Source organism: Hemiscyllium ocellatum, chromosome 3 (genome assembly GCF_020745735.1).
Source record: "Hemiscyllium ocellatum isolate sHemOce1 chromosome 3, sHemOce1.pat.X.cur, whole genome shotgun sequence".
NCBI lineage: Eukaryota > Metazoa > Chordata > Chondrichthyes > Orectolobiformes > Hemiscylliidae > Hemiscyllium > Hemiscyllium ocellatum.
Genome location: NC_083403.1, coordinates 111,449,818 through 111,474,159, shown reverse-complemented (window position 1 = coordinate 111,474,159; position 24,342 = coordinate 111,449,818). Strand labels below are relative to the sequence as shown.

Genomic DNA, 24,342 nt, shown 5'->3' with positions numbered 1-24,342 from the left:
GGTCAACATTGCCTGCCACAGCAATTGCTGGAATAAAGTTGCCATGCTGTCTGCACGACATTACATGGGAGCAGGGTGATAGCATATTGTGATCCCACACCTGTTTCCAAGGATTATCCAACATAGCCCTGTACATAGTAAGGGGGGGGGGTTGAATTCCATTATCTAGTGCATGGACTGGGAAGCAACTCTTCAAGGGAGTCCACCTCAGGACGTTGAGGCTGCACAGTTTAGCGTTTTGCAGACCTAAATTATTAAGTGGAGATTCACAGCTGCGTAGTGACAATTGGCCAGTTCTGCTTTCTGCACAGCCAGGACCTGACAGATCATGGAAGCATCCTCTATATTTCAAACAATGCCTGGGGCATCAATCAGTTGACGCTTTGATATTGAATATTTGATTACTAGATTAGTAAAGGTTTTCAGCTTTCAATTATGAATTATGAATAATTACATCAAGATCTTTGTTTTCAAATTGGGCATTCAGATCTGCCCACAGACTGGACAGACCAACCTTGTTTAATGAGAAGCATTTGATGATTACACTCACAAAGGCTCTAGTTGAACAGAAGGAACAATCTGTGAGTAAAAAAATCTCTCAACCGTAACAATAGTGGAAAGCCACTAAGTGTGAATATAAAAAGAAAACTGTGAATGTGGGAACATTAAATGAAAATAAAGAACACAACTAAGTTTTGAAAGAAAGATTGATTTAGAAATGTATACAGCAGCCTAAAATCTTTGTCTTTCATTTGCTAACTGCCAAATACTGCCGACATCTGTGGAAAACGTTCATGCACATGACAGTAATCTGGCAGAGTGAACCAGCTCCCCATTATACATAGTACTCAGTCTTCACCCCACTGATTTCAATGGATTCATAACAGTCAGATTTCCACTGTATCAAGTTACCGGCCAAACATTGAATGTAAAAGCATTGTTCTCACTAATAGCAGTTTCGCTGTTAATTATTTCAATGAAAAAGGAAATGAAACCAAAACAACAACAATGGTCAAAATCCAGTAGTGCAAGCAGCTAATACTTGACTTCCAACCAGACATTGAGTGGTTTCAAACTGCTGGGTCAACTATGCCACAAATACACTTACTCGACTCCTTTAGGTCTTGGCTGGATCATAAGATAAACTATCACATGGAAGGAACATCATCTATCTTGGGAAAGAGATGCACACCCATCCATTCCACTCCCCACCCCCTGCCCCAGCCATTCTGACTTGAAATAAACCATCTGTCAGAGTCAGATAAAACAAGGATGAAATCTACAGTTCAGACTTTGTCTAATTCAAACAGCACAGAAGAAGGATTGATGATGGCATGTCCATAATGTTGCACTTTCTCATAGGTTGATGCTGGCATTATCTTATTTATTTTATAAAGGGTTAACTCTTCCATTAAAACAAGAAACTGGGGTTTGTCATTCACCACCAGTAACTTCAAGGTTATTACCACTGAGCACTGTCCAAATGAGAAATAAAATATCCAAAATTAAAAATCACAACACCAGATAATAGTCCAACAGGTTTATTTGGAAGCACTAGCTTTTGGAGTGCTGCTCCTTCATCAGTGGTTGTGGAGTATAAGATCTTAAGACACAAAATTTATAGCAGAGGTTTACAGTGTGATGCAAGTGAAATTATATATTGAAAAGACCTGGATTGTTTATTAGGTCTCTCATCTTTTAGAATGACTATGTTGGTTTCAGTTTTTTCATATGTAAATCCCAAAACATTTTTTAAAAAGTTACATTCTCAAGTGAACTTTAACAATACGTGCCATATCAGCTCTGATAATGCACTGAAGGTGTGAGGTGTCCTGTGTGAGACAGACAGACAGGCATTCAGACAAACAAACAGACAGACACACACACACACACACATTCTCATACACAAGCTCTCTCTCATATGTTCACACATACACACCCACACACCTACCCTCTCACAGACTTATATCCCTTTACACTCTCACACACTCTCACACTCATACGCTCCCCCCCACCCTGCAACACACACACACACACACACACACACACACACACACACACACACACACACACACACACACACACACACACACACACATATAAGTTTACCACTCTACACTTTTAAACTGAAAAATAAATTGCTCTCGATGCTGTCCCCATCAAACTCTCCCAGGAGAGGTATAGCACGGGGTGTCTGTCATTCTCCACTTACCAAATAAATGCTTCCTAATATACCCCACAAGGTGGGAGGTTCAAGTAGGGATCCACCTACATGGAAATGATCTCTTTGCACACGATTTTCGCTCTGAGGCAAAGTGTCTGTCGCCACCGCAAGGTTTAGAGTGGCCCCAGAGGCCAGTGAGTGCCAAAGTTGGCCGGTTAAAAGGTCTTTCCCAGTTCTCTGAGACTTCAGCTCGGTTTTATAACAGACTGCTAGGCACTCTAGACCTCTGCCATCCCCCCGCGTACTCATCCGCAAATCCCACAGCCATTTAACCCATAACTACGGCGGACAGACCTCAGAAGCCACATAAATCTGGAAACAAAACTCAAAGCCAACCTAACTCTGCAAAGATCTCACCTGGTAACTCCACATTGGGAGCAACCATGTGGAACTGGAACCCTCTTGACAAATTTGTCTATAAACGAATGATAATTGAAATGCATTTAATTTTTGACTGCAGTTGGTAGAATGGTTGATTTGTGACGCCGAGTAACGCTAACAATGAGGGTTTAATTCTCACACAGGCTAAGGTTATCATGAAGGATCTCAACTTTTTCCCTCACTTGATGTGCGCTGACCCTCAGATTAAACCACCATCAGTTATCTCTCTCTCTCTCTCTCTCTCTCAACCCTATTGTCTAATAAGACTATGGACACTTTTATCTTTTTTAATAAGCCAATCGCAATCAAGTAACTGATGTAAAGAAAAACAGCTGAAAGAGACCTTTTGGGAAAACGTTTCTTTTCAAGGATGAAACTTCTTAAACTTGAATTCCTTCTCTTCTCAAAACACATCAAGCATTCGGATAACGACTCCATGTCAGTAATCACAGAGCATGGGAGCCACTTCCCACTCTACATCAAAACATTCCTATTTTTTACCAACTATTTCTTTCCCCATCTTGAACTTATAAACAAGAGATGTGGATATTTCATGGATCGGTATCTAAGGTAAAGATTCATCTCATCTTTGTTAGGTGTCTCAACTACTCCAAATATCACATTCTAATTGATCCAAATAAGAAATGTTGTTCTGAAATTTCAGACTGGATTTGTTGGAAATCATTGGCTGGGTTTTCATGGAGTCAAGCCTACTTCATAGACCCACCTGCTATTTCTGAAAGACTCCAATTCTGTCAGCAGAGTATGGGTGTGAGAATCATGTAAGAGGGGCCGCTAGAACTTACTGCTGAGTCAAACTGACCCCATCCTGGCTTTCCCAAGAAATTGAACTTGCAGTGTGGGTCTCACAAACCAATAGAATAGTTACAAAAGTTCCCAAAGGGCAGATAACTATAATGATCTTAAGATGTTCAAATCTGCTCCTCTCTAAACTGAAGAATTACAGTGTATTAGCCACAACTATTAGTGATTGCTAAAACAAAACTCTGCTGGATTGCTTTGATTTACAAGCCAGCTATGGCATTATTCTGTTTGATAGAGTCAAATGGGCGGCACAATGGCACAGTGGTTAGCACTGCTGCCTCACAGCACCAGAGACCTGGGTTCATTTCCCGCCTCAGGCGACTTACTGTGTGGAGTTTGCACATTCTCCCCGTGTCTGCGTGGGTTTCCTCCGGGTGCTCCGGTTTCCTCCCACAGTCCAAAAATGTGCTGGTTAGGTGAATTGGCCGAGATAAATTGCCCATCGTGTTAGGTGAAGTGGGAAATGTAGGAGAATGGGGTCTGGGTGGGTTGCGCTTCGGCAGGTCGGTGTGAATTTGTTGGGTAGAAGGGCCTGTTTCCACACTGTAAGTAATCTAATCTAAAGCATGCTCTATTGCAACGTGGAGTAAGTCAGCTTTTCCAAGAGATCAATTGTGTTAGGGGATTCTGTAGGTACAGACAGACGTTTGTGTGACCAGCAGAGAAAAAGCAGGATGGTGTGTTGTTTCCCTGGTGCCAGGTTCAAGGATATCTCAGAGAGGGTGCAGAATGTTCTCACAGGGGAGAGGGGTCAGCAAGAGGCCATTGTCCACATTGGAACCAACGACATAAGAAGGGGAAAGGTTGAGATTCTGAAGGAAGATTACAGAGAGTTAGGCAGAAATTTAAAAAGGAGGTCCTCAAGGTTTTAGATTAGATTACTTACAGTGTGGAAACAGGCCCTTCGGCCCAACAAGTCCACACCGACCCGCCGAAGCGCAACTCACCCATACCCCTACATATACCCCTTACCTAACACTACGGGCAATTTTAGCATGGCCAATTCACCTGACCCGCACATCTTTGGACTGTGGGAGGAAACCGGAGCACCCGGAGGAAACCCACGCAGACACGGGGAGAACGTGCAAACTCCACACAGTCAGTCGCCTGAGGCGGGAATTGAACCCAGGTCCCTGGCGCTGTGAGGCAGCAGTGCTAACCACTGTGCCACCGTGCCGCCCCAAATTCATTGTAAGATTACTTTTTGAGATTAGATTATTTACAGTGTGGAAACAGGCCCTTCGGTCCAACAAGTCCACACCGACCTGCCGAAGCGCAACCCACCCATACATTTGCCCCTTACCTAACACTACGGGCAATTTAGCCTGGCCAATTCATCTAACCCGCAGGTCTTTGGACTGTGAGAGGAAACCGGAGCACCCGGAGGAAACCCACGCAGACACAGGGAGAACGTGCAAATTCCACACAGTCAGTCGCCTGAGGCGGGAATTGAACCCAGGTCTCTAGCGCTGTGAGGCAGCAGTGCTAACTGCTGTGCCATCGTGCCGCCCTAAGGTTAGTAATATCTGGATTACTCCCAGTGCTACGAGCGAGTGAGGGCAGGAATAGGAGGATAGAGCAGATGAATACGTGGCTGAGGAGCTGGTGTATGGGAGAAGGATTCACATTTTTGGATCATTGGAATCTCTTTTGGGGTAGAAGTGACCTGTACAAGAAGGACGGATTGCACCAAAATTGGAAGGGGACTAATATACTGGCAGGGAAATTTGCTAGAACTGCTTGGGAGGATTTAAATTAGAAAGTGGGGGTGGGACCCAGGGAGATAGTGAGGAAAGAGATCAATGTGAGACGGGTACAGCTGAGAACAGAAATGAGTCAAACAGTCAGGGCAGGCAGGGACAAGGTAGACTAATAAATTAAACTGCATTTATTTCAATGCAAGGGGCCTTGTTAGGGAAGGCAGATGAACTCAGGGCATGGTTAGGAACATGGGACTGGGATATCATAGCAATTACGGAAACATGGCTCAGGGATGGGCAGAACTGGCAGCTTAATGTTCCAGGATACAAATGCTACAGGAAGGATAGAAAGGGAGGCAAGAGAGGAGGGGGAGTGGCCTTTTTGATAAGGGATAGCATTACAGCTGTGCTGAGGGAGGGTATTCCCGGAAATACATCCAGAGAAGTTATTTGGGTGGAACTGAGAAATAAGAAAGGGATGATCCCCTCATTGGATTTGTATTATAGACCCCCCAATAGTCAGAGTGAAATTGAGAAACAAACTTGTAAGGAGATCTCAGCTATGTGTAAGAATAATAGGGTAGTTATCGTAGAGATTTTAACTTTCCAAACATCGACTGGGACTGCCATAGTGATAAAGGTTTAGATGGAGAGGAATTTCTTCAGTGTGTATAAGACAATTTTCTGATTCAGTATGTGGATGTACCTATTAGAGAAGGTGCAAAACTTGATCTACTCTTGGGAAATAAGGCAGGGCAGGTGACTGAGGTGTCAGTGGGGGAGCACTTTGGGGCCAGTGACCATAATTCTATTCGTTTTAAAATCATGATGGAAAAGGATAGACCAGATCTAAAAGTTGAAATTCTAAATTGGAGATTGGCCAATTTTGATGGTATTAGGCAAGAACTTTTAAAAGCTGATTGGAGGCAGATGTTCGCAGGTAAAGGGACGGCTGGAAAATGGGAAGCCTTCACAAATGAGACAACAAGAATCCAGAGAAAGTATATTCCTGTCAGGGTGAAAGGGAAGGCTGGTAGGTATAGGGACTACTGGATGACTAAAGAAATTGAGGGTTTGGTCAAGAAAAAGAAGGAAGCATATGTCAGGTATAGACAGGATAGATCGAGTGAATCCTTAGAAGAGTATAAAGAAAGTAGGACTATACTTAAGAGGGAAATCAGGAGGGCAAAACGGGGACATGAGATAGCTTTGGCAAATAGAATTAAGGAGAATCCAAAGGGTGTTTACAAATATATTAAGGACAAAAGAGTAACAAGGGAGAGAATAGGGCACCTCAAAGATCAGCAAGGTGACCTTTGTGTGGAGCCACAGAAAATGGAGGAGATACTAAATGAATATTTTGCATCAGTATTTACTGTGGAAAAGGATATGGAAGATATAGACTGTAGGGAAATAGGTGGTGACATCTTGCAAAATGTCCAGATTACAGGGGAGGAAGTGCTGGATGTCTTGAAACGTTAAAGGTGGATAAATCCCCACAACCTGATCAAGTGTACCCGAAAACTCTGTGGGAAGTTAGAGAAATGATTGCTGGGCCTCTTGCTGAGATATTTGTATCATCGATAGTCACAGATGAGGTGCCAGAAGACTGGAGGTTGGCAAATGTGGTGCCACTGTTTAAGAAGGGCGGTAAAGACAAGCCGGGGAACTATAGACTGGTGAGCCTGACCTTGGTGGTGGGCAAGTTGTTGGAGGGAATCCTGAGGGACAGGATGGACATGTATTTGGAAAGGCAAGGACTGATTAGGAACAGTCAATGTGGCTTTGTGAGTGGGAAATCATGCCTCACAAACTTGATTGAGTTTTGTGAAGAAGTAACAAAGAAGATTGATGAGGGCAGAGCAGTAGATGTGATCTATATGGACTTCAGTAAGGCATTCAACAAGGTTCCCCTTGGAGACTGATTAGCAAGGTTAGATCTCACGGAATACAGGGGGAACAAGCCATTTGAATACAGAACTGGCTCAAAGGTAGAAGACAGAGGGTGGTGGTAGAGGGTTGTTTTTCAGACTGGAGGCCTGTGACCAGTGGAGTGACACAAGGATCGGTGCTGGATCCTCTACGTTTTGTTATTTACATAAATGATTTGGATGCGAGCATAAGAGGTACAGTTAGTAAGTTTGTAGATGATACCAAAATTGGAGGTGTAATGGACAGCGAAGAGGGTTACCTCAGATTACAACAGGATCTTGACCAGATGGGCCAATGTGCTGAGGAATGGCAGATGGAGTTTAAGTCAGATAAATGCGAGGTATGCATTTTGGGAAAACAAATCTTAGCTGGACTTGTACACTTAATGGTAAGGTCCTAGGGAGTGTTGCTAAACAAAGAGACCTTAGAGTGGAGGTTCATAGCTCCTTGAAAGTGGAGTCGCAGGTAGATAGGATAGTGAAGATGTTTGGTATGCTTTCCTTTATTGGTTAGAGTATTGAGTACAGGAGTTGGGAGGTCATGTTGCAGCTGTACAGGACATTGGTTAGGCCACTGTTGGAATACTGCGTGCAATTCTGGTCTCCTTCCTATCGGAAAGATGTTGCGAAACTTGAAAGGGTTCAGAAGAGATTTACGAGGATGTTGCCAGGGTTGGAGGATTTGAGCTACAGGGAGAGGCTGAACAGGCTGGGGCTGTTTTCCCTGGAGCGTCGGAGGCTGAGGGGTGACCTTATAAAGGTTTACAAAATTATGAGGGGGGCATGGATAGGATAAATAGACAAAGTCTTTTCCCTGGGGTCGGGGAGTCCAGAACTAGCGGGCATAGGTTTAAGGTGAGAGGGGAAAGATATAAAAGAGACCTAAGGGGCAACTTTTTCACGCAGAGGGTAGTATGTGTACAGAATGAGCTGCCAGAGGATGTGGTGGGGGCTGGTACAATTGCAACATTTAAGGGGCATTTGGATGGGTATACGAATAGGAAGGGTTTGGAGGGATATGGGCCGGGTGCTGGCAGGTGGGACTAGATTGGGTGGGGGGATATCTGGTCAGCGTGGACAGCTTGGACCGAAGGGGCTGTTTCCGTGCTGTACATCTCTATGACTCTACGACTCTATTTGGGTCAAAATGTTTCAAGTGTTCTCCCTCCTTTACAGTATTTATAATTTGCTATTTTAAACATGATTTTTGCATTGTGCCTTAACAATAGCAGTGGCTGTAACAGGCATGAGAAACATCTCAGGAAAAAGATAAAGCAAGAAAGAAATCAGCATACTACATACAGCTGGAAAGCAATATTCCAACAATAACAAATTTATGTACAAGATCATAACAGTCAACACACCTGAGACAAGATCCAGCATAAACAACACAAAACAGGACAACAGCTACCGTTTCAATAACGATGAAGAATAGCCAAGAGAAACCTAACTCAGTCAGAAATCGGTTCAGGTCAGAGTGAGTATAACTTGTCGTGAGGGACAAGAAAAGGTTTTAAAATGGGTTCTAGGCTTGCACCACGAGGGAATATTTTCGTGGAGCTAGGGAGTGTGATAAGCAACGGGTCGCTAAGCAACTAATTTGAAAAAAAAAGAAACCTGCAATAATGGTGCTGAAATCACCTGTTAAGTCTTTTAATTAACACACATTGTAGAAATAATTCTCAGTGCATGCACGAATCAAGGTGCAGAACATGCCATCTGGAGCACGAGAATGGCTGTTTGACTGTGTACTGGCCCTCGAAGCTACTACAGACAGCAGGAGAAAACAGAGAAAGGCCCTTCACTGAGGAGAAAGGCATATCCACCCCATATACAAACACACACACCAATACGTATACACACTCACACCAATAAGTGTACACACTCACACAAACACAGAGTTCTGCTGCAGAGGAGGTAACCACATGGGAGATCAGCACAGTCTCTACAAACTGCCTTATTTGGAGCGACGGGAGGAAGAAGGTGTCCAATTTCAAATAAAAGAGCCCAGTGAAGCAAAAACAACTATCAGTTCTCTGACGCTGTATTACATGGGTGCAGCTATGAACGACCTTATGACCTTATATTTATACATGAGTGTTTGTGTCAGCTGCCTCACATTAGTTGAAGTTGCTATCAGAGGGAATTAATGGAGTCAGCTAATGTCGGTTCACTGAAAACATAGGAAGATAACAGCTAGCCTGAATTTAGCCAGCACTTTGCTGAAATGGCAGCAAGAGAGGAAGAGAATGAAGATCTCCCTCAGCCATTACGGCAGGTTAATTTACTCTCTTTATATCTACAGATGAGAAGGATTACTCACAGGCTATTCTGAGGGAGATACAGAACTATGTTAAACTTGTCCCTTCCATGCTTACCTGGCTCAGATTTACTGGATCTGGTAATATATTTTACTGTTTAGAGTTGGTTTCACATCTGAAGCAAAGCGTACTATTCTCCGATAGTAATTTATTTGATACTATCATAACCCATCTCACCAGCATGAACAGAGATTTCACCCTGGTGAGACGGGTTATGATGGGAACAAATAAACCTCCAATGCATTTCACATGGGCACTTATGGATGTTACAGATGAGGAGGTCATAAACAGCACGAGGTGCTAACCATTGTAGTGTCCACAATGTCCCTGGATGCATGATTATAACCACAACTACTCACTATGCTGTTTGTTTATTTGAATCACTGAGAAAGTACTGTATGCTAATAACATTACAGCCAACACCAATGTGCTGACCTTGTACCATCATGTCCTTCAGAAAAGGTACAATCCCAGGATAATTAAGTCATTTGAAGCATTCGTCGATTCAAACACAAACACTTCAGTGGGCATAAGCAAGTTCATTTTGCGTTCTTTCATGTTTTGTAAGTGCATTTATTGCCTGTGCCCTAAATTGTTCTTGAGAAGAACAGATGGTATAGAAACAGGATAAGGCTGTTCGGCTAATTGAGCCTGGTCAGCCAGTCAATAGGATCATAGCTGATCCAAGATTCATCATGTCCACTTTCCTGCGCTTTCCCCATAACCCTCGATTCCCCTACTGATCAAAAATATAGACAAAAACTCTGCTCCCACAGCTCTCTGTGGTAAGGTAGTGGTGAGCACCATCTTAAACCCTGTGGTTTATATAACTTCACAGTGCTGATAGGAAAGCAGTTCCAGTCATATGAAGGGACTGTGATATATTTCCAAGCCAGGGCAACTTGCAGGGGAATTTGCAGGTGGTGGTGCTCTCATCTATCTGCTGTGCTTGTTTTTTCTGATGGTAGTGGTCAGAGGTTTGGAAGATGCTGTTGACAGAGCCTGGGTGAGTTGCTACAGTGCTAAGTGAATACAGGTCCAGTTGAACCATACTTCTGGCCTCTTGTGGGCACTGATGAGGATCTTTCATAAAAACAGCAAATAAGTTTCCTTGCTGCACTATGCAATGGTGTCCGGATAAAGTGCAGAATCCTAATAAGCACTCGGGCATGTTCATGCAACAGGATCTGCTTCCAGTCTTCATTCTGCTGTATAGCACTAGTGGGAAAAGCTCAGATGGTATCAACATCTCTCAGGCACCTGCCTATGGATGCTGATGTCCATTGATTAAGATTGGTTTCAACGTCCTCAGAAACGCAATGGGTCCAGCAATTGAGCAGGGAGTCTAACGCCTTACAAGGCTACAAACTGTTGTATAGAAATAATTCAGTGCAGCCTCCCCATCCATTATGGCCTCAACAAATGTGTCCAAATACTAATTGGGAATCATGCAACCCCTTCAGAGCCACGTGCTTTGACAGTACACCCTAATCATCAACGAAGCTTGAACGTTCATAAAGACTCACAAGCATTATGTAAAAGTTAGAACTCGGAGCATCCCAGGCTTCAAACTTACGTGCAGCTCCTGAAAACTTTTGGCTGCATTTGCACAAACCACGGTGGATACAAATACCTGATGCACAAACAACAAAACAGAAGTCACCCAGATCAACAACAAAACATACAACAACTCAATGGCCGATTCACAAGTAAGAATGTGATATCACATTGATGGATTCCACTACTCAGGAACAGGGTGTCTGGACAGAAGAGATAGGGAAGAAAACGTTCCCACCGGAGGGAGGGTCAAAAAGCAAAGAACAGTGGTTTATGCTGAATGGCAAAAGAACCACAGGGAAAGTGTGGAAAACCTTTTTATGCAGCGACTGGTCCAGGATCTGGAAATGTGCTGCCTGAGAATATGGTTGAGGAAGATTCAATCATGGCTTTCAAAAGGAAATTGGATCATTAAATGAAAAGGAAAGATTTTCAGGGCTCTGGGGAAAAGGTGGAGGGAGTGGGGCGAGTTGATTTATAGAGGGTCAGTATGGATATGATGGGCCTAGTGGCAACCGTTCAATTATTTTTTTTGATTTCAGATGAAATGATCAGTTTTATCCACAGAATGTAAAGTCATAGCTGTTGCTCCACATATGCATCAGTCACAAGAAGGAAAAACCTCAACTTAGATGTCCTTATAAGTTTTGGGCACAAAAGCACACATGCTTTCATAGATATTCTGCAGAAAAGGTGATAGGGTCTGCACCCCATTGCTCCCAGCAAATTAAACAGGCCCAGCCTCTGGCTTCCCAGCTCATCGCTGAGGATGGAACTAAATGCCGCACAGCGACTATAATATTGCACAAATAATAATTCTTTAATCTCAGCTAATAGCAACTGCTTGGTGAAATTGTCTGTGCAGTTGGTACAATGGACCAAGCTTGTGCAAATGAGTTTTTGTTTCTGGTGTTACATGCGTGACAGGAAGAAGAAGATTTAATATCTCTGGAAAGTGTGATCCTTTCAAACATGAAGTGTAATGTTAAAAGCAATCAGCGTGTTGTTGAATAATTGGCTTCATGTCATAATACTGATTCTCAGCTAGGGCAAGAAATCTAGGAAATATGTCCAGTGCACTTTACAATGAGCTTCATTGTGATGGTTCTGGAGCCCACTATCCAATATCAGGATAGATAAATACTTGGTAATAAAGGGATCCTCTAGATACAGGAGATAGTGTTAGCATTGAGTCCAAAAGATATCTAGGGCAGTCCGTAACTCTGTGTCATGCAATAATCAGGTAATTTTCAGATGAGGCACAGTCCAGTCAGGCAGTTACGATTCTGTTGTGTAACATTCTGTGATGCTTTGTTACAAGAGAAGAGAATTCTGTTCACACATCTAAGTATGTATGACTTTATCGCTTACTCAACCTGATTCTCCAAAGCAGCATAACCATCACATTATACAGATTCCAGGCTGAGACCAGAATCTCTGGTATAAACAGCTGCATCAGGCTTGACACAGATTACAGAGGCAGCATTCTTTTGTGATATTCATCAGCAACACTGCATTACTGATGCTGCGCCATAGAGTTGTATGGCATCGAATCAGATCCTTTGGTCTAACTCGTCCATGCTAACCAGATATCCAAAATTAATCTAGTCCTATTTGCCAGCATTTGGCCCATATCCCTCTAAATCCTTCCTATTCATGTACCCATCCAGATGCCTTTTAAACGTTGTTATTGTACCAGCCTCCACCACTTCCTCAGGCAGCTCATGCCACACACGCACCATACTCTGAGTGAAAACGGTGCCCCCTTAGGTCCCTGTTATATCTTCCCCCTCTCACCTTAAACATATGCCCTCTAGCTTTGGACCCCCTTACGCTGGGAAAAGCACCTTGACTATTTATCCTGTCCATGCCCCTCATGATTTTATAAACCTCTATAAGGCCATCCCTCAAACTCCGAAGCACCAGGGAAAACAGCCGCAGCCTATTCATCCTCTCCCTATAGCCAAACCCTCCAATCCCGGCAATACCCTTGTAAATCTTTACTGCACCCTTCCAAATTTAATAACATCCTTCTTATAGCCGGGAGACCAGAATTCCGAAAGTGGCATAACCAATGTCCTGTACAGCTGCAATATGACCTTCCAAGTCCTATACTCAATGCACTGGCCTATAAAGGCAAGCGTAACAAATGCCTTTTTGACTATCTTGCTTACCTGTGACTCCACCTTCAATACATTATTTTGACAAAGCATAAAACAAGTTGCATACAAACTGAATTTGTATGACAACCATGATTGGACTATTTTCAATGACTGTTCCCTAAAAACAATTTACTCCAACTTTAATCTTTGCCCTCAGGTCAACAGAACATTAATCTAACAGGTTGCTTATTTTGACCAGCCAAAACAAAATTACCTGAATATATACAGATGCCTGCCTTTTGTGTATAATTTTTCCCGTGACAGTCCCCATATATCTTTTCCTCATGGGCATATAGACATTCAAAATGTCATTTTTGATTAATTATGCACAGATTTCATATACTTATACAAAAGAACGGACTTGCAGCTGGGATCAAGTTTTAAAAAGGGCCCAGGCTAAATCTTCCTATCTGATCTTAATAGACTCCAAATGAAGAGCTTTTGCCCAAAACATCGATTTTCCTGCTCCTCAGATGCTGCCTGACTGGCTGTGCTTTTCCAGCACCACTCTAATCTGGACTGTGGTTTCCAGCATCTGCAGTCCTCGTTCAAATGGATACAGACAGGCTAGTGGAGCAGAGCAATGGCAGAGAAGTATAAGGTGAGTCCTGAGGGTGGGAAGAACAGAGAGACACAATGCATCCTAAATGCTACAATTGTAAAGGAACTGCAAAAACGGAAATCTGGAGTGCTTGTGTAAAAATCTCTCAAGAGGTTAGGACAGGTTAGCAAATCAGAAATCGGGATTCCCAACTTCATAAATAAACAGTAAATTACAAAAGCCAGGACGTTATGCTAATTAAAACTAGTTAGAGTACTGTGTCCAATTCTGGGCATGATACTATAGGTTTCGGAGAGGCTCCTAGGATGAGGGATTGCTGTAGTGCAGAATAAGAGTGGTGATGATGGGATTGTTCTCCTAACAGAAAGAAAGGCTAAGAGGATATTTGACAGAGATGACTACAGTAATGAGGTTTAGATAGAGTAAATGAGAAGGAACTGTTTGTAATCTGAAGAGTTGATAACCAGAGGGTACAGACTGAAAGTAAATAGCAAAAAAAAATGGTGACGCAAGGAAGAAACCTTTTTCTGTAATGAGTGCATTACAAAGTAGACTATTCCACCAATTCAGTTGATGCATTTCTGTGTTCCAGGATACTATTTATAATATTGGTCACCTTATATAAGGGCAAATGTAAAGTGCTGAAGGCATTTCAGATGTTTACCGGACTAATACCTGAATTTGAAAACACTCGACTTATATCCACTGGAGTTTAGAACAGATGATTTGATTGAAATAGGTCAGAGTGCCGAGAAGATTTTGTTTAATCATCATTAAAGCTATAGCTGGTCACAGATTTCTGCCTACAGTGGGTAACAGCCCAGAAAATGGAGTGACCTTTGAAATTGGATAAGGTGAAAATAATCTTTCATTGTAATAAAGAAATGCTAGAGAAAGGTTTCACACTGTTCTTCCTGTAATTTACAGCAAATTTGTTCTATTATGTAAAAGCAGGTTTATATCCTTCTTAATACTCACTTGTCAATTGCTTGTATATGAGCAGAAAGTCAGCTCTTGAACTTGGATACAAGTCGGACCTCTGAGACAGTAGGAAGTGCTTCCCAAGAACATATGATCCTATTTATTAAAGTTAATAGTGCAGCATTGTACCATCCACTCAGTACTTGGCTAACATTCTGAATTTCTCTTCACAGCTTGACAACAGCATCTTACACTTGATAATGCTTCTCATATGGGACATGTTGGAGCCTTCTATGTGTGAGAAGACTACATAATTGAAACAATTACAGAAATGCTCAAAGTACAGAGGGAAAGATTGATTACTGGCTTTTTTGAAATATCCACAGTGTAGATGTCTACAGCCATAGTGGTTGAAGAAATTAGGAGAGGTCATAAATGGCTTTTTAATCTTTGGAACGATCTCTATGACATCTCTATGACTAATAATAGAAATGTGAGGAAATTAGTGTTCAGAATGACATTAGAGAATAAGAAAATGAACGGCCAGAGGAGAAATAATCATGAAAGTACTAATAGTCAGAGAAATACTTGTTTATGATGATGCAGGCTGGATGGGCCAAAGGGCCTTTTTCTGTGTTGTAGACCTGTATGGCTCTATTACTGACGTTCAGAGGAAGTGAGCATGACAATAGTTTTGGGTGTTAGAGAAACATTAAATGTTAGCATAGCGAGAAAAGATAAGTTAAAATTCACTTATAGAGTCATAAAGCATGGAAATAGACCCTTCAGTCTAACTAGTCCATGCCAAACATGTTCCCAAACTAAACCAGTCCCACTTGTATGCATTCGGACCATATCCCTCCAAATTGTTCCTATTCATGCACTTATCCAAATGTCTTTTAAATGTTGTAAATGTACTCACATCCACCACTTCCTTGGCAGTTCATTCCACACATGAACTCTCTGTGTAAAAAAGTTGCCCCTCATGTCCTTTTCAAAACTTTTGGCTTTCACCTAATTTTAAACTCCCCCAAACTAGAGAAAAAAAACCTTGCTATTCACTTTATCCATGCTTCTTTCAACTTCCTTCAGTAAAATTTTCCCAGCTTATTTTTATAACTCAAACCCTACATTCCCAGGCACATCCTGGTCTTTCCCAAACACTCACCAGTTTAACAATATCCTTCCTATAGCAGGGTAACCAGACTGCACACAGTATTCCAGGACAGGCCTCACCAATGTCCTGTATAACCTCAACATGACATCCTAACCCCTATACTCAAAAGATCTGAGCAATGTAGGTAAGCGTGCCAAACACTTTCTTAACCATCCTGTCTACCTGTGACATAAATTTTGAAGAATTATGTACCTGAACCCCTAGGTGTCTCTGTTCTACAGCACTACCCAGGGGTCTACCATTAGTTGAGCAACTCCTGTTTGTATTACCAAAATGCAATACCTCATATTACCCAAATTAAACTTCTTCTGCCACTCCTTAGCCCATTGACCCAAGAGATCAAGATCTCTTTGCAAACTTAAATAACCTTCTTTGCTATCTTTTGGTGTCATCTGCAAATGTACTAACCATATGTCCCATATTCTCATCCAAGTTGTTTACATAAATGATAAACAAGAGTGGATCCAGTACCCATTCCGATGGAATAGCACTGATCATGGCCCTCCAGTCCGAAAAACAAAACTCCACCCACCACCTTCTGTCTCCTACCATCAAGCTAATGTTGTATCCAGTTGACAATCTCACCTGAAATCCCATGCAATCTAACTTTACTAATTAGTCAACCATGCGGAACCTTGTCAAAGGCTTTACTGAAGTCCATCTAAACAACTTGGTGACTTGCACGGTTGGGGCTTTTGGAAGCCACTTAAAACCTAAAATCCTCTTCCTTCGTGTCAAATCATTCTATATTCTTCTCCCTATCTCTCAAACTATACAAGCGTCCCTTGAAGTCTGTTTCTCTAATTCCAGTCTCTTGTGCACACCTTTGACTAAGCTCTCCTAACATAACTTATCTATTATTCATTATGCTTCTGTGAAGTATCCAGATGTTATCTATGCCAAAGGAGTTAAATAAATTCAGGCAATTGCTTCAAAAATTAGCTTGACAATTTTATTTTGTTTGATTGGCCACGGATCTACTGCACAACACTGGTTTAATTCAACTATAAACGACAATCTTATACAAACTCAAGCTGACTGATGTAAGCCATGTACGAAATGTTCAACTGATGTAGTAAGGAGTGCTGGACGGAGGTTCAGTCTAATGAATCTGAACAACAAGTATCATTATGTAAGTGTTGAACAGGAAAAAGCTGTCATTTACAATCATAATGCTATCTACCCACCCACAGTCATGTGATTAGGGAGCAAAATTTGGAAAATTTCCCTTTTGTGACTCAATGTAATCCCAGAAGGCTGCACTATCCCAGATATTTAAGACACAGAATCTATTCCTGGACAAACTGATCTCTTTCCCAACTAGAAGCTGAGCCAGTTCTCACTGGAAGATACAAAGTGATTCAGTATTCATTGCAGAGGCCAGCAAAGACTTCTCTCAGAAACTTCATTACTTTGTACTACTTCTGTTTAAACCTATCCATACAGCCAACAGTATTTACAGCTTGGCTTGAAATATATAATTTGACAGCATGCTGATTTTCTATCTATCAGAACTGTCAATCCTAGTGAAGTGCACAATATGAAACACAGTAAGTTTCAGTTCACAGGAGATAAGGGTCCCTTTGCCATGCTGTTGCAAGCATGAACAAGGTGCAGTGAGGAAACTCAAATTGTAACAATGCTTGGCAGTCAAAGTGGAATGACCATCACCTACAAATTAAAAGCAAGCTGTTCTAAACCTAAACTTATCACACATTGTCAAAAACAAGATCTCACAAATTTAGGGATCAGATTTAAGGATTGGCTTGTCTGATTCTGAACTAAAACGATCATGCAAAGCTGTTCATAGACCTAAACTGAATGTTGTAAAAAGAGAGGATCAGCTAAATGGGCTACAAACTTAAATGCACACTTTCTTGCTGGAAGAGTTGTCTGCAGGTATTGATTCCTCATTCCTGACGAAGGGCTTTTGCCCGAAACGTTGATTCTCCTGCTCCTCGGATGCTGCCTGGCCTGCTGTGCTTTTCCAGCACTACTATTCGATCTTGACTCTAATCTCCAGCATCTGCAGTACCCACTTTCGCCTGTAGTATTAATGTCAGTACTGTAAAATGCGTACTGTTAAGGCCTTTGCATAGATTTTACTTTCACAAAAACTCAATGAAACTTATGAATTCCAAATCAACAAAATAAATAATGAGACACAGCATGAAACAATAAACATAATGGATGATTCAGACACCCAGATTTAAAAGACTGACTCCTGGTCTGAGCCAAGTTAGAAAATATTAGAAGAAGCAACAGTAAGGGTTCTCGAATTAACATTATTGTTAAGAATTGGGAAAGTGGTAAAGTGGTTTATATTGTTGTTCTTAATAATTATCCTGACGATGAGTGCATTTGAAGGGTAATTCATATCAACACAGATGAAAGCTGGTCCAAAGATAAACTATCATGCAACATGGAGTATGCCAGTCCTGAACAGTAGAGTTAGTTCATCGAACATAGCTATTTCGAATTTAAAAGTTTTCAGAGTATTTAATAACAATCAAGCTCAGATTTCTGTTGTGCCCAAAATGTCGACTCTCCTGCTCCTCAGATGCTGCCTGACCTGCTGTGCTTTTCCAGCAACACACTTTTCGACTCCGATTTTAACAGTCAAATCCTTATTTGGTGAAGGAAGATCAGGAGGTCTTCTTATAATGGTACAGGACCTGGAGTACAGTACTGTGTGCAGCTTTGGTCATCTTATTTAACATGGATATACTTGTATTGGAAGCACTAGTGAGATTCCTCAATGAAAGGATTGTCCGACAAAGAAAGGTTGAGCAGGTTGGAGCTATACTAGTTGCAGTTTAGACTGGATTCCCTACAGTGTGGAAACAGGTCCTTCAGCCCAACCAGTCCACAACGCCCCTCTGAAAAGCAACCCATTTCCCTCTGACTAACGCACCTAGCACAATGGGCAATTTAGCATGGCCAATTCACCTGGCCTGCGGGAGGAAACCAAAGCAAACCCACACCGACACAGGGAGAATGTGCAAACTCCGCACAGATAGTCGCCCCGAGGCTGGAATTGAACCTGGGACCCTGGTGCTGGGAGGCAGCAGTGCTAACCACTGAGCCACCGTGCCATCCTAAGAGAGGAGTATAAGAGATGATCTTATTGAGATGATCTTATCAAAACACCATGGAGCTTGACAGGGTGGATGCTGAGAGAATACTTCTTTATATGAAGTAGGAAGCCACAACTTCAAAATATAGGCTCTCCTCTTTAAGATGCAAATAATGGAGAGATTCCTCTCAGATGGTCATTAATCATTGGAATGGTCTTTCACACAGGGCAATGGAGGATGCGACATTGAATATATTCACAGATGATATTTTTTAATCATCAAGGCAGTCAAAGGTTATGGGTACCACAAAGTGAAATGGAGTTAAGCTGCACTTAATACCAGCTACGATCTTATTGAATGGCAGAGCATACTCAAGAGACCCACCTCTGCATTTATTTTCTAATGTGCTTATGTAGTCTGGTAGAAGCTTACTCTGTGATCTAAACTAAGATCCTGCTAGATTTCATCTTTATGATATACGGAGTAAACTCTAATTGGAAAGTGATTTTTGCCTTCATCTTTTGGTTACCAATACAATAGGAGCTCTTTTCTTTCACAGGAGAACTTACTTTCAGAACTTTGCTCAAACAGCAAGTGCATATCAAAAGAGTGAGTAAAAATGAAATGCACGAAAAGTATAGGAACAAAGGTAAGCCATTTAGCTCCTCAAGTCTATTCGGCCATTCAATGAAATCCTGAACAATGCGCAACCTAATTCCATATAACTACTTTTGTCACTCGCATCTTTGGTTGACGAAAATCTGATTACCTGAGTTTTAAAATTAACAACTGAATTAGAGCCAACTGCAGTTTGCAGAACTGAGTTAGTTCCAGATCGCTAGCCCTTTGAATTAGATAGTGTTAGCTTGCTCATTGCTGAAGGGTCTGGCTCTAATTATCAGACATTGCCCCCAGTCCTAGATTCTACAACAAGCCAATATAACTTTTTCCAATCCATCCTGTCTCTTCCCTTAATATCTTCAGTATCAAGTTCTGGGGAGTACAGCTTGATTTGAGATTTTGCCCCCATAAGATATTTTACACGATGTGACAACACTTCCGTTATCGCTTGGAAAATAATAAACTAGACATGATTTGTGGTATTGAAGAATCATCAGACATTTATTACAGATGATTATTATGTTCAAATATTTCAATAACAGACATATTAATGTCTGGGCCAAAATTAAGCTCTTAGGCTTTATAGAAGCTTTCATGCCTCAAGTGATACTAGTTAAGATGGAGTTGGAGATCTTTAAACCATCAAATCGTTTGCTCTGATACAGTGATGATATCATTAGCTCTCAATGATACAGTGACCATGAGGCCTCTTTGGGTGCATTGGCAATGTACCTACCCCTAGACCTGGAGGCCCAGGTTCATGTCCCACCTGCTCCAGCAGTGTGTAATAACATTTCTGAACAGATGGATCAGAAAAACACAGGTAGACAACGCAGACTGAATTTATTTATTTGCACCCAATAGCATAATTCTTGGGATCTAATTGGCACTGTGACAAACCACCACCACACTCTCCCCCTAGGTCAATATATCCTTGGTTAAGATATGATACCGAGAACAATTCATAGAACATCCAGTAAGATTTATAAGCAAGGTGTTGTACAGCTGAATCATGCCTTCTACTCACTATTATTTTTCAATTCTAGACATAAAGACCATTATTCCATTAGTGCTTTATAGTTATATTCTCTACTGGTCCATAATCTATGTATTCCAACACAGCAGAATTACAACTGCACAGCAGCCAAAGTTCTGATGACAATTAGGGTTTATACTTTTCTGGATATTAATTCCTTCCTTCGTTATCCACCAAATTCCTCTCTTGCCTACCTGCTTAAAAACTGAGACTCCCTGTCAGGTACACTTCCGCACACTCCCTTACCCCCAAACAGTCGCGTATAACCCTAGACACTGAGCCACACTCAAGTTCCATTTCCATTCTCAGCTGTCTATCTGTGTCAGGATCGTTGTCCCTGTCAGGACTGTGAGAGTACCTACATCATTTGGAGTTCAAACTTACACCACTGGGTCATGGACAATTGGATTATGTATAAATCCTGGCCTTGCCCACAACGCTCGCCATGAAAAGTTTTTATTTTAAATTATGGCATGCTTTACAGAGTTACCAAACCCTAATCCAATGATGTAAAAGCAAAATATTGCAGATGCTGGAGATGTAAACTAAGACCAAAAAGTGCTGGAGAAACTCAGCAGCTCTGGCAGTGTGTGTGGACGGAAGGAAACAGAGTTAACATTTCAAGTCCATCAAGACTTTTCTTTAGAAGATTTTATCAAATCTTTGAAGGTTCTAGGTTTACAGGAGTCCACTGCAAATTACTTTAGCAAATCAAGCAGTATTAGATGCCTCTTGGACAGCACACAAAATTTATGTATTAAAAAGTTATATTTTAAATGTATCTAAGAGACAAATGGCACAAATTTTGAACAGAAATAAAAAAGACTGTTGATAACTACTTTACTGTCTTGTACAATGCAACAAAGACAAGCATAGCAAGTTACTTAATTGAAAGCACTGTATGTACAACACAAAGTAACATCTGTATAATTATCCATTTGAGCACAGCATGAACTGTGCCTTCTGACACATCACCTGAACTATAATACAATCAAATTGATAACACTGGTTTGGATGTTAGTTGCAATGGTTGGCAATGATAAGAGTCCAGAAAAGAGGAGTGTGGATATATTAGAGGACTGTAGGGCTTGCAGTGATTACAGAGGGAGGGAAGGATGATGCTATTGAGGGATTTGAAAACAAGGTTGACAAGTTGGAAAATAGGATCTAATAGTGCAGTGGTAATGTTGATACCTCTTGACTAAGAGGTCTGGGTTCAAGTTCCACCTCCTCCAGATGTGTGCTACAACATGTCTGAGCAGGTTGTTTTTTTTTAACGGCCAGCACTGTGGCAGAGTTAGCATAGCTACCTCATGGCATCAGGCACTCGGGTTCGATTCCAACTTCAGGTGACTGTCTGTGGGAGTCTGCAAAAATCGCCCTATGTCTGCTCCACTTTCCATCCACAGGCCAAAGATGTGCAGGTTAGGTGAACTGGCCAGACTAAGTTGTCCTGTAGTGTCCAAGGATATGCAGGTTTAGGTGGATTAGTCATGGTATATGCCAGGTTACAGAGGGGTTGGTCTGGATGCTATATGGATGGTGGGTGTAGCCTCGATGGGCAAATGACTTCTTCTGGCACGTAGGAATTCTATAATTCTAAAATCAGGGCATTGCTTAACTGGAAGCCAATTTGGTCAGAAAGCAAAGGGTTGAGTGGGATTGGGAATGATTCAGTACACGGGTGGCACAGGTGACCTCAGGTTTACCTTAAAGAGGATAGGATGTGGAAGACATGCAACCAAGGGAGCAATCAGAATAGTCAATCTGTGGTCATAAAGGTGGGGATTGGGGGGGGGGGGGGGGGGGGGGTGTGTGCAACAGCAGATGAGCTGTGGCAGGGTACTGCAACCAACCTCATCGAGGTGGAAATAGACAGCCTAAGTGATGCAGTCTTCTGGTCGGATGGTCATCATGAAATTCAAACACGACAGGCAAGAAGACAAATAAAGTAGTGCAACCAGGGAGTGGAGTGGAGCCGGGATCTAAGGGATGGAGTCTGAAGTGGTTACGTAAGAGAATGTCTAACCATAATCCCTATTGGCAGCTGGACGTAAATATATAAACAGTTAAGTGGCCACCCACCCTCTGAGCTGTGGTGGTGTGTTGCAGTTCACTTCAGGGAGTCTGTGGTTGCTTGGCAACATATTCTTTTCCATGCATGTAGTAGTCTGGATCCATGCATGTAGTAGTCTGGAGCTATGGATAGTGATGACAGAGGCTCCAAGTTTGTTTCCAACATACTGCTGACCAGGAAACACTCTGCTCTGTCCTTATCTGCCATCGATATGTACTGGAAGGACTTTTACAGGTCGATAGTCAACCTTGTTTGACCCCAGCCATGGAGTCTGAGGGTGGAGGTCTGAAGCTGCAGCTCTGAGATAGAGTCGGTCCACCTCCCCAGTGGTGCACATCCATTCTGAACCATCTCTAATCTGTTGTTCCAAAAGTAACCGGAAAGGTCACACAATAAAAAAAAGAGGTGAAATAAATCACCCATGAGACTAAACTGCTTCGTTTGGGATTTTATTTCCCAGAAGACAGGACAAAAGCTGTGAGGCATATCTTAACTTTTAAAACCGTGCATCATCTCAGGAGCAAGAGAATGCAACCAACCTCCGTTACCATAGAAACTGCAGGCAATCATCATCATCATAAAGGAATCAACCCAAAATGCCATTCCTCTCTTATCCTTACACATTCCTCAGCCCTGTTCACAGATCCAGCGAATGTACAGATAACATACATTGCCATGTTCAAAGTGAACTGTTAACAGAAAATGAGCAGCTTTACATTGTCGGCCTAAATAAATTGTAAATGCAGTGCCCAAAGATGCTGATAGTGAATCAGGCTTCAGATTTATTCTGGAATTATTGGAAAACTGATGTTAGAAGTCATTGTAAATGAAATACACGTTAAAATGGGGTTTGTTTGTTATTGTGTTCAACATTCATTGATCATTGTACGATCCCTGAAATACCAATAACTTTTAAAAATATATTTGCATTCAGAGTTTGAGAGAAGATTTGTAGCTCGGGTGCTCGTTGTTGTGGTTCTGTTCGCCGAGCAGGCAATTTGTGTTGCAGACGTTTCGTCCCCTGTCTAGGTGACATCCTCAGTGATTGGGAGCCTCCTGTGAAGCGCTTCTGTGATCTTTCCTCCGGCATTTGTAGTGATCACTATAGTAATCACTATAAATACCGGAGTAAACATCACAGAAGCGCTTCGCAGGAGGCTCCCAAGCACTGAGGATGTCACCTAGACAGGGGACGAAACGTCTGCAACACAAATTCCCAGCTTGGCGAACAGAACCACAACAATATATTTGAATTTCCAATGACTTAAAGGATCACTGAACAAGAGTTCAAGTTTTAAGACTTATACTACAACAAACAAATCAAAAGTAACACTCGTTAATATGAATTTTATACTTTAAATGGAGGAAAGATTCCCTACAGGACCTTTAAAATGACTAACAATCACATGCCACCATTATATTTTATACCACCCCTTAACTTCACACTTTATTTTCCCAGATCCTGTCCAAATTAATTCTCTATCCCCAATGGCCTACTTCCTTTTTCCTTTGCCAGTTGGTTAACTTCTAATTTCAGAATCCTCACAGATTCTGTGCCTTCCACCTGAGCATTAGCTCACAGCCACAGCCTGCACAATGAACAATAAAACCAACATTCTCTCTCTGCTTCAGGGATAGGACTGGCTGCCTCTATCTCCTGCTCTCTGCCTCTCACAGGGCTGCACCTGACCTTTGTCGAGAATTTCAGGGTTACCTTGGAAACCATGTAAACCAATACTAAAATGGCTTTCTGCCATCTTCTCCCTTCCC

General features: G+C 41.9%; 1 protein-coding gene across 2 annotated transcripts in view; it reads right to left on the bottom strand.

The window, feature by feature from the left end:
- The window catches only part of elovl5 (ELOVL fatty acid elongase 5), a 106,426-nt gene that overhangs the window by 61,274 nt on the left and 20,810 nt on the right, over positions 1 to 24,342 (bottom strand). The gene's annotated exons all lie outside the window — the stretch shown is intronic.